We start from the raw sequence: 11188 nt of genomic DNA on the forward strand, positions 1-11188 counted from the left end.
TCAGACTCACTCTGCCACCCTGAAGGAACACAGCTAGGTGAGTGTAGTTCTACTAAAAAGTTTGACATCATCTAGAACAAGTTCCCCAAGTCACATACACTCTTAATTTGTAAAAATGTCACTATTCTGTCATTTGTCTCTAAATACTGAAAGTTGCTACACCATAGAATAGTGAGTATTCTTTTGCTATAGCACCAGAGCAATTCAGAAAGTAGCTTACCTGCTGTTTCCCAAAAACAATTTACAAAGAGATAAAATAATTAATACACAGTGACACACATTTTGTACAGTGACAAAATAGTCAAAAGTGTACAGTAAACCAACTCCATGAGGAAAGTAAAGAGGTACCAGTAACTAACCAGAACAGGAAAGATCCAAGTAAGTCCTTTAAGAAGAAGTACATAGGGATTAATGGAACCCAGAGTTATTTCATCTTAGTAATATCTCAAGTATCTTAGAACAGGGGTGGTGAATATTTTTGAGATGCTGTATGCTAACAAATATTTCTATGTGCCATAGGTTTGCAAAGCTTGCTTTAGTGTATCCCATTAACTGCTTGAAGTATTCTTCATTAATTTCTTTGTCACTATTAATAATAAATGACTAAATACATTGTAAAGCTATTAATTTTAGAGAAATACAGTGTGAAAATGACTTTTGTAGAGTACTTTCCATGACTTCTGTCACCGAAAAACTAGCAATGAAATTAAGCAGAATTTCTACTCCTAAGCCAAAATACGCCATAAAATGTTTGATTTTCCAGAACTACCAATTTAGCCAAAGGTTAGCCAAAGGTAATATTAGCAATAATTTTGATTACAAGTGATAAGAAGCAGCATTCACCTTTCTATCTGTTCCCAAACAAAGAAAGGAAGTGAATGCACTGACATACGTGTACATTCCAACAAAGCATGGTTGTGATCTTTGACTTCTATTGATCTTTGTCAGCACTGTTTACAATTTTAAATTGAATTCATGCAAGAAATCCTACGCATAAAGAGCAATGTTACATCCCGCTTTTTAACTAAAACAGCAGCTTTTAATTTTTACTACACAATTTTACATGAAGCATAATTAACTATGTTTATATCCATTATTACAGAGTAGTGGAATTAATTTTTAATCTTCAACTCATTCTAGCACGAAACCTATTCATTGCTGTCTACTCCTAATTAATAAAATGGTACAGTTATTTTTAGAGAAAGATTAAATCAATCATTAACTCTACTTTTAATTGTTGGGAAGATACAACTACATTCTTATCAAAGAGCCTTATAAATCATAAGATAATTATTTCTTGCTTGAAGCCAGGTCAAATTAAAAACACAGAGAAAGATTAGAAAAAATTCAGTAAGTCTGCAGATATCTTAGAAACAAATGGTTTAAAAGAAATTTTGAGGGACAGCTATGTTGCATGCAGAAGGAAACCACTGCCACATTTATAAAAGAACCTGAATGATCACTTCAGAGATGAAACCTCAACATAGTCCTGCAGTTGGGAAGAAGAATTAGCTAGATCCATTACTGACTGGCAAGCAAAAGTTAGAACATTTTCAGTACACTGGTACTTCATTGAATCAATATAAAGACTTATAAGACCATAGGACCATAAGGCATTGAATCAGTATTAGGCAATTTGTGCTCTGCCATTCCATCATGGTTGAACCAATATCCCTCTCAAGCATTCTCCTTCCTTCTCCACATAACCTTTGACAATCTTACTAATCAAGAATACACCAACCTCCACTTTAAATATACCCAATGACTTGGACTCCAAACCGTCTGTGGCAATGAAGTCCAAAGACTCACAACCCTCTGACTAAATAAATTCCTCCTTATCTCTGTTCTAAATGTTTTCTGTTCTCTATTCTGAGGCTGTGCCCTTTGGTCCTCGACTCACTCATTATAGGAAATGAAATATCCACAAACACTCTCAGAATCAGAATCAGGTCTATCTAGGTATTTCAATATTCAATAGGTTTCAATGGGATCACCCCCTCATTCTTCAAAACTCCAGTGAGTACAGGCCCAGAGCCATCAAACGCTCCTCATATTTTAACTTTTTCATTCCCAGAATCATTCTTGTGAGCCTCCTCTGGACCCTCTCCAATGCCACCAAATCTTTTCGATAATAAGAGGCCCTAATCTGCTCAGAATAATCCAAGTGTGCCCCAGTTAATGCCTTATAAAGGCTCAGCATTACGTTATTGTTCTTATATTCTAGTCCTCTCAAATGGAATGCTAACATTGTATTTGCATTCCTCACCACCTACTCAACCTGCAAGTTAATCTTTTACGAATCCTGCTCAAGGACTCCCAAGTCCCATTGCACCTGTGAATTTTGAATTTTCTCCCCATTTTGAAAATAATGACTTGTTGCCTCTATTAAAATGCATGACCGTACACTTCCCTACCTAATATTTCATCTGCCAATTCTTTGTCCATTCTCCCACCCTGTCTTAATTCCATCGGCAGTCTCCTTACTTCCTCAACACCAACTGACCCTCCACCTATCTTTGTATTTTCCACAAACTTGGCCACAAATACATCAATTCAGTCATTCAAATCATTGACTTGTAACTTGAAAAGAAGCGGACCCAATACCAACCCTTGTGGAACATCACTTGTCATCAGCAGCCAACCAGAAAAGACCTTCTTTGTTTCCTGCCAGTCAGCCAATCTTCTATCCACATTAGTATATTTCCCATAGTACCATGGGCTCTTAACTTGTTAAGCAGCCTCATGTGTAGCACCTTATCAAAAGCTTTCTGAAAATCCAAATAAACAATTTCCACCGACTTTCTTTTGTGTATTCTGCCTGTTACAATCTTCAAAGAATTTCAACAGATAAGAATTTCAGGTAAGAATTTCCCTTAAGAAAACCATACTGACTTTGGCCTGTTTTATCATTATCCTTAATAATGGACTCCAATATCTTCTCAACACTGAAGTCAAGCCAAATGGCCTATAATTTCCTTTCTTCTGCCTACCTCCAGAATCCAGTGTTTCTTGGAATGTCAGTATTAATACCTCCACAATCTATTCTGCAACCTCTTTCAGAACCTTGGGGTGTAGTCCATCTGGTCCAGATGACTTCTCTCTCTTCAGACCTTTCAGGCTGCCAAGCAGCTTCTAGAGGTTATAGCAACTATACTCACTTCTGCCCCCAACACTCCCACATTTCCGGCATACTCCTAGTGTCTTCCTCAGAGAAGACTGAAGCAAAATACTTATTAAATTCTTCTCATTTCTTTGATCTCCTCATTACTACCTTTCCAGAATCATTTTCCAGTGATCCAACATCAGCTCTTTTACATTTAATTTATCTGAAAAAACTTGTTGCATCGTCTTTTATATTATTGCCCAGCTTACCTTTATATTTCAACTATTCTCACCTTATGGCCTTTTTAGTTGCTCTCCGTTGTTTTTAAAACCTTCCCAATTCTCTAACTTCACATTAATTTTTGTTATAATATGCACTGTCTTTGACTTCCCTTATCAGCCATGATTGCCACATCTTCCCTTCATGTTTGGGATGTACCTATCCTATGTCTTCCAAATTGCTCTCAAAAACTCCAGCCTTTGCTGTTCTCCAATTATCCCTGCAAGTGTCCCCTTCCAATCAACACTGGCCAACACCCCTCTCATGCATCTGCAGTTCCCTTTGCTTCACTGTAATGCTGATACATCTGACTTCAGCTTCTCCCTCTCTAACTGCAGAGAGAATTCTCTTATATTATGATCACTGCCTCCTAAGGGTTACTTTACCTTAAGATCCCTAAACAAATCTGGGTCACTACACAACACTCAATCCAGAATTGCCTTTCCTCCAGTAGGCTCAACCACAAACTGCTCTGAAAAGCCATCTTGTGGGTATTCTATAAATTTCCTTTCTCAAAATCCAATACCAACCTAATTTTTCCAATGTACACTACCTGCATATTGAAATCCCTCATGACTATCGTAACACTGCTCTTTTTACATGCCTTTTCTATCTCCCATTATAACTTACACTCCACATCCTGGCTACTGTTCAGAGGTCTGTATGTACCTCCCATCAGGGTCTTTTTGCTCTTCTAGTTTCTTAGCTCTACCAGCAAGGATTCTACATCTTCCACTCCTATGTCATTTCTCTCTGAAGATTTGATTTCATTTTCTACCAATAGAGCCACCTCACCACTTCTACCTACCTGCCTGTCCTTTTGGTACAATGGATCCTTGGATGTCAAACTCCCAACTATGATCTTCTTTCAGCTGTGACTTAGAGATGTCTACAACGTCATGCCTGACAATTTCTAACTGTGCTACAAGATTATTTACCTTATTCCACACATTCAATATCAGGGTAAATGCTTTTGTGTCTTCAGCAGATGTGAGGCCACAAATTTAACAATGAAATAGAAGTAACAAGAATCTTATAAGAAATGTCTAAGTTGTGCTGATTAGAATAAGCACAGCCTAACGATCTTTTCTCTTAAAATGGAATAGAGATAAAAAATGGAAAATTCTGGTAAATACTGTTTTGAAGGATGAACAGCTCTGATGGGCAGAAGGGTGCAGGGTCGCCCATGTCTCCCCTCCCCTGGGAGAATTACAAACCATTACTGTTGCCAGGCTGCTAATGAGGGAGAAAGAGATGGAACAAAACATACTGGGACTGGAACATCTGCTTCAGACAAGGGCGAGATAACACCGGGAGAGAGAGACCATATTATGACTCCTGTAAGACTTATGGCTCCGGAGAGGGGTGTTTACTTGGTACCATTCTGTTCATTAAAATTCCTCAGTGGACAGCCAAAATGGGCTGGTTTGATGGGCTAAGCCATTTAAAACTGATTGACAGCTGAGACCCCGTGAGTAGGGATAAAAGTGAGGTCTGGGGAGACACACCAGGAGACACACTAGTGAGCACTGCTTAAGTGTTGGAACCCACGAGATGGTGTGGGGCATTGGAGACCGAACAAAGGGTCGGTCAATTTTAACTCAAAGTGTTTATAGTACGGCCGGTGTGGGCTTGTGTGTATGTCCACCCTTGCCTGGGTGACGAGTCCACCACAGAAGAACGGTCCAGCTAAAGGTGAGAGGGGTCATACCTGAATGGCCACAACAACACATCGATGGATCAAGAACGTAAAGGAAGGTTTGACTGGTTGTCACTGTTCTCTCTCTCTCTCTCCAACAATTACAACACATCGACCAACATCTACCTCAGCCTGTATGAACTGAACTGAACTTTATATTCACATATGACAATACATTATCTCCTAGACATCGATAGAGCTTGTTTATTATTGATTATTATTATACCCACACTTTTAGGTTTAGCATTAATAACGTGTATTATCTGTATATTTGCATTGTTGATATTGATTTGTATATTTTACTAATAAACACTGTTTTGATAATAGTACCAGACTCCAATGGATACTTCTAACTTTGCTGGTAAGACACCCAGTTACGGGGTACGTAACAATACCGAGCAGGTCAGTCATTATGTGTGGAAAGAGAAACAGGTAATACATCAGGTAAGAGTCCATTTATCAGAATATCTTTATTAAAGTCTGTGTGCAGTGAACAAAGATGCAAAGTCTCAGCTCAAAACATCAATCATTCCTTTTCTCCAGAGATGCTGTAGGATCTGCCAGGTTTCTCCAGCAGTTACTTTTGGGAGGGTGACAGGACTGGTTAGATTTAAAAATATGCTGTTTGGAATTGATGGATTAAAAAATGTGATCAACAGCCGGTGACTCTGAAAAATTACAATGTAAACTTATATCCCACACTACACTAACTAACATGCTAATAGAATACTGCAACTCTAGGTTGCCTAAGAACGTTCATTTTCTGAGTGTTGATCAAACACTGAAGAGACAGAAAGATAAGTCCTCTGATCAGAGACAAATCTGGGCAAGTATTTTGACATACTTGGTCTCATTCTGATGTATAGGGTTGTAACTGAAATACCATTAATCTTCTAACTTCATGCAGTCCACATATAAAACCATAAACATGGTCACCGACTTGTTAAGATAAGTTTTTCTATTGTCACCTGAAAAATTTTTGGTCTCTGAGCTCACTCTATAAACACCTGGAACTGAAAGAAGGCATTTAGTACCTAAAGTTGCTACAGGGTTTGCAAGTTGCCAACATGTCACAATGTTTAAAGTGCTAACCTGACATTCAAATTGTTCAACAAATTAGAAAGGTGCTATTGAAATTCAGACAACTGCAGCAAAGTTTGTTTACCTTTGCATTTAGAGAGCAAAATCTGAGGTCATTGCAGCTCCTTATCTTCTAACTTTCAATTCCTTTTCCCTCTGGGAATCTAGAGGGCCATCACATTACTTAAATTGCCTTTCTATGTATCAACTTGGAGCAGGGGAGGCGGAGTGGCATGGAAGGGAGTCAGCTTATCAGAAATCTTAATGTGTCTTCATAAAAAGTGCAGAAGAGCAAAACTGCTAACATTACGTTTCCCACTTACACTCAGTAGCCACTTTATGAGGTACCTCCTGTACATAATAAGGTGCCCATTGAGTGTTTGGTCTTCTGCCACTTCAAGATTCGATGTGCTGTGCGTTCAGATATGCTCTTCTACATACCACTGTTATTTGGAAGTGAAGTGAAAGATTCATGTACTCTCATTCTAGGTTGTTCCCAAGTCTGAAACCCTGAAGATAATAGGAAGAACTAACTTTTGAAGATCTACAGATAGATCAGTTGCTGATATTTGGTTAGAAAGGTTTTACACGATTGGAAATGCAAATAAGTAGTTCTGGAAGAAGACTGGAGACCAGAGCTGATTTCAATACTTTTTTTGCAACTTTCAGCAGTGCCTTAATTCATTGATAACAATCTAATCATTTCCTTGACAAAAACAAACTGTATTCAAGACCTTAACTGCAGTTGAGACTGCCAGCTTAATGCACCCCTTGACTTTGTCCAACAAGTTTGAACCAATAAGTTTATAATGTACAGAGGAGGGAAGCAGTAGATTTCAGTCTTAATTACCCAATCTATCAATTCCACAAATTTTAATTACACAGGAGTTAAACAGAGTAATGGTAGCAATGTTGGCAACACATTTCACATGCTAATGAAGGGGAATCTGTGTCATTGACTGGGGTGGAATGCAGATTTTGTTGTTTTACACAGGAGGGCAACAGGAGAGTTCATAGTTACTCCTTTTTCTTTGTGGCTTATCCAAGGTTGAAAGGTTTCTACTCCGGTTTTGATTTGAGGTTCTGAGGCGTTGTAGAGGCCAATATGGGAGCTGCAGATTCTTCCGCAGATGGATAGAAAGTGCCTGAACAGGTGGGTAATTTGTGAAGTGGCACCTCTCTATGTGCTTATGAAGAGCTTCTGTGAGCCTTGAGCTTCGCAAATCATCTCAAATACTTCTCCACCTCATGAATCAAAAAATTACACGTCCATGGAGTAATTAATTTCTCCTAGGGAACTTTTGAATTGTTGAATCTTTTCCTTTCTGTATCTGTTGTCCTTCCCATGGCAGGGTGCCTCTTTCATAAGTCTGATGATAGGTATGTGAACTATACGCCCAGCCCACCAGAGTTGACTGTGGGTAACGGGGGCATCATTGCTGAGAATTTTGATCTGAGAGAGTTTCTTCTAATCTACCTGTAATTTTGATCATCACATAACAAAAATATGAAATTATTTAACCTGTGTCATTAACACAATGGATCAGAAACAATGTGATAGATTGAAGGATTTTGTGAATAAGCAAGTAGATGCATTAATCAGTGGAAATGGGTGTGTACACATTTGGAAGGTGAGAACATTGCAGAAGATACACCAGTCCCCTAAGTAATCAACCTAAAATGTATTATATACAGTCGTGGATGTGTAGACAGACGATTAGTTCTTAATGTTAGGGACAGTGGTGTTGGGGCTGTCATAGATCTGGAATTGATGTGTGGAAGATTTCTGGTTAAAGATATTCCAAAAAAGTACACTGACTTTCCTGAAGCCATAGGTAAAACATTTAAGCCTTGCAGAAAATCAGAGCCCTTTCTTCCTAATAAAGAAAGTGATTGTGTGTGTGTGTGTGCAAAAAAGTCTGAATTAGTCCAGCAGAGGCAAGTCTCAATATTCATATACTCATTTGCCAATTACACTCTATATTATAGGAAGCAACTAATGTAATTCTCTTGTCCTCATTTCGAATCAGCTTCTTCATCAGATTAATTACACAACTGAGTTTTATTTTTATTTCTAATTAAATATAACATAATTCAATTTCCTACAGTTCTAAGAATCCCAAATGTTTTTTATCTAAAGGATTCTCTTGCAAGATTCAAAGCGTTCAATGATTCTGACAGAGAATTTCTTTTAGAGTTGCTCAGATTGATCTGCACAAATGTCAACAAAACTTTCAAAAATTTTATGTTGTTTGCACATAAAAAATGAATGGCATTCCACCAATATTAAAACAAAGTAGAATATACATTGTCATAAATGAACCAGGCAACATAATTGATCAATTTAGACCATAAGACATGTGAGCAGAATTAGGCCATTCAACCCATCGAGTGTGCTCCACCATTCTATCATGGTTGATCCTGGATCCCACTCAACTCCATGCTCCTGCCTTCTTGCCATAACCTTTGATGACCTGACCAATCAGGAAACAATCAAGTTATGCCTTAGGTATAACCATAGTTATGGCCTCCACTGCAGTCTGTGGCAGAGTATTCCATAGATTCACTACTCTCTGGCTAAAAAAGATCCCCCTTACCTCTGTTATAAAAGGTCACACCTCAATTTTGAGGTTCCCCCACCGCATGAGACAGCCTCTCCACATCAACCCTATCTAGTCCTTTCAATAAGTTTCAATGAAATTCCCCCCGTATTCTTCTAAATTCCAGTGAGTACAGGCCCAAAGCTGCCAAACACTCCTCATTTGTTAACCCATTCATCCCTGGAATCATCATTGTGAACCTCCTCTGGATTCTCTTCAACGACAACACATCATTTCTGAGATATGAGGCCTTAAACCGTTGACAATACTCCAATTGCGGCCTCCCAAGTGTCATATGAAGCCTCAGCTTTATCTCCTTGCTTTTATATTCTGTTGGAATAAATACCAACATTGCATTTGCCCTCTTTACCACAGACTCTACTGTTAAGTAACTTTCTGAGAGCCTTGCACAAGGACTCCTGAGTCCCTTTGCACCTCTGATTTTTGAATGGTCGGCACTGTTGTTCCTTTTCCTAAATGCATTATCATACATTACCCAACACTATATTCCAACTGCCACCTTTTTGCTCATTCTTCCAATTTGTCAGTCCTACTGCAATCGCATTGCTTCCTCAGTGCTACCTAACTCTCCACCTATCTTTGTATGATCCACAAACTTTACCACAAAGCCATCAATTCCATTATCCAAGTTACTGACACAACAATGTGAAAAATAGCTCTCCCAATACCGACCCTTGAGGAACACCACTAGTCACTGGCAGCCTATCAGAAAAGGCCCACTTTATTCCATTCACTGTCTCCTGCCTATCAGCATTCTCACATCGATGCCATATCTCTCCTGTAATGCCCTGGGTTTTTATCTCGTTAAGCTGCCTCATGTGTGGCGTCTTATCAAACACCTTCTGAAAAATTGAAGTAAATGACATCCACTGCCTCTCCTTTATCCACTTGCTTGTTATTTCCTCAAAGAACTCTTAACAGATTTGTCAGGCAAGATTTCCCTTTACAGAAATCATGCTGACTTTGACTTATTTTAGCATTTGACTCCAAATGCCCTGAAGCCTCATCCTTAATAATAGACTCCAACACTTTCCTAAACACTGAGATCAGACTAACTGGACTATAATTTCCTTTCTTTTGTCTTCCTCCCTTCTTAAAGAGTGGAGTGACATTTGCAGTCTTCTTGTCCTCCAGGATCATGCCAGGATTGTGATTCTTGAAAGATCATGACTAAAGCATCTGTTACCTCCTCAGCAACCTCTCTCAGGACTTAGGGATGTAGATCATGTGGTCCAGGTGACTTATCCTCCTTAAGATCTTTCAGTTTGCCTAGCACATTTTCCTTTGTAATAGCAGTGGAACTCACTCCTGCTCCCTGACACTCATGGACCTCTGGCACACTGCTAGTGTCTTCCACAGTGGAAACAGATGCAAAGTACCTATTCAGTAGATGATAAACAACAATGGACCCAGCTTCAATCCCTATGGCACTCCGCTAGTCACAGGCCTCCAGTCAAAGAGACAGCCGCCTTCTACTACTCTCCCTTTTTGTACCGATCATAACATCCTTTTCATACAGGTCATACCTTCCCCAGAAGAGATCCCAATGATCCAGAAATCTGAAACCCTTCCCCCTACACCATGTTCTCAGCCACTCATTCATCTGTACCAACATCCTATTCCTGTCCTGACTAGCACGTGGCATTGGGAGTAATCCCGAGATTACTGCCGTGGAAGTACCACTCTTCAGCCTTTTCCTTAAATCCCTATACTCACAGCACAGAACCTCTTCCTTTTTTCTACCTATGTTACTGGGTCCAATGTGCTCCAGAATATCTGGCTCCTCGCCCTCCTTCTTGAGAATCTTCTGCAGCTGCTCTGAAACAAACTGGCCCCCAGCACCTGGGACTCAACACGCCATCCTGCCTTTGCTTTCACAAGCACAGACTCTCCTGCCAATCCCCCTACCACTACCACTCTGCCTGACTTTACCCTTTCCTATCTGACCAATACTGCGGAGGATCGAAGTAAGCTGCGGAGAGTTATAAAAGTAGTCAGCTCCAGAATGGATACTAACCTTCATAGTATCATCACGGAGCGGTGCCTCCCAGGACATGCCCTCTTCTCATTCTAACTGTCAGGAAGGAGGTATAGGGACACATTCAGTGATTCAGGAACAGCTTCTTCCTCTCTGCCATTTGAATTCTAAATGGACCCATGAACACTAATCACTACTTTTTCAAAATTTATATTTATATACTACTTATTTCAATTAAACTATTTAATATACATATATGCACTTACATATATATATACCGTAATTATTCATTTTTTCTATATTTATCATGTATTTCATTGTACTGCTACCGCAAAGTTAACAAATTGCACGCCATGTGCCAGAAATATTAAACCTGATTCTGATGGGTCATGGCCCAAAGGGGTGTACTTGTTGCTGGGGGGAATGGG

General features: G+C 39.3%; 1 protein-coding gene across 1 annotated transcript in view; it reads right to left on the reverse strand.

Annotated features, from left to right (window-relative positions):
• LOC132396413 (ethanolamine kinase 1-like) overlaps window positions 1–10861 on the reverse strand; it is a 441177-nt gene extending 430316 nt beyond the window's left edge. The window contains exon 1 of the mRNA XM_059973949.1: window positions 10800–10861. The gene's annotated coding sequence lies outside the window, so the exon portion shown is untranslated. The remainder of the gene's footprint in view (window positions 1–10799) is intronic.
• Between the last annotated feature and the right edge of the window lie 327 nt (window positions 10862–11188).

The sequence above is a fragment of the Hypanus sabinus genome, chromosome 7 (assembly GCF_030144855.1).
Source record: "Hypanus sabinus isolate sHypSab1 chromosome 7, sHypSab1.hap1, whole genome shotgun sequence".
Taxonomy (NCBI): Eukaryota; Metazoa; Chordata; class Chondrichthyes; order Myliobatiformes; family Dasyatidae; genus Hypanus; species Hypanus sabinus.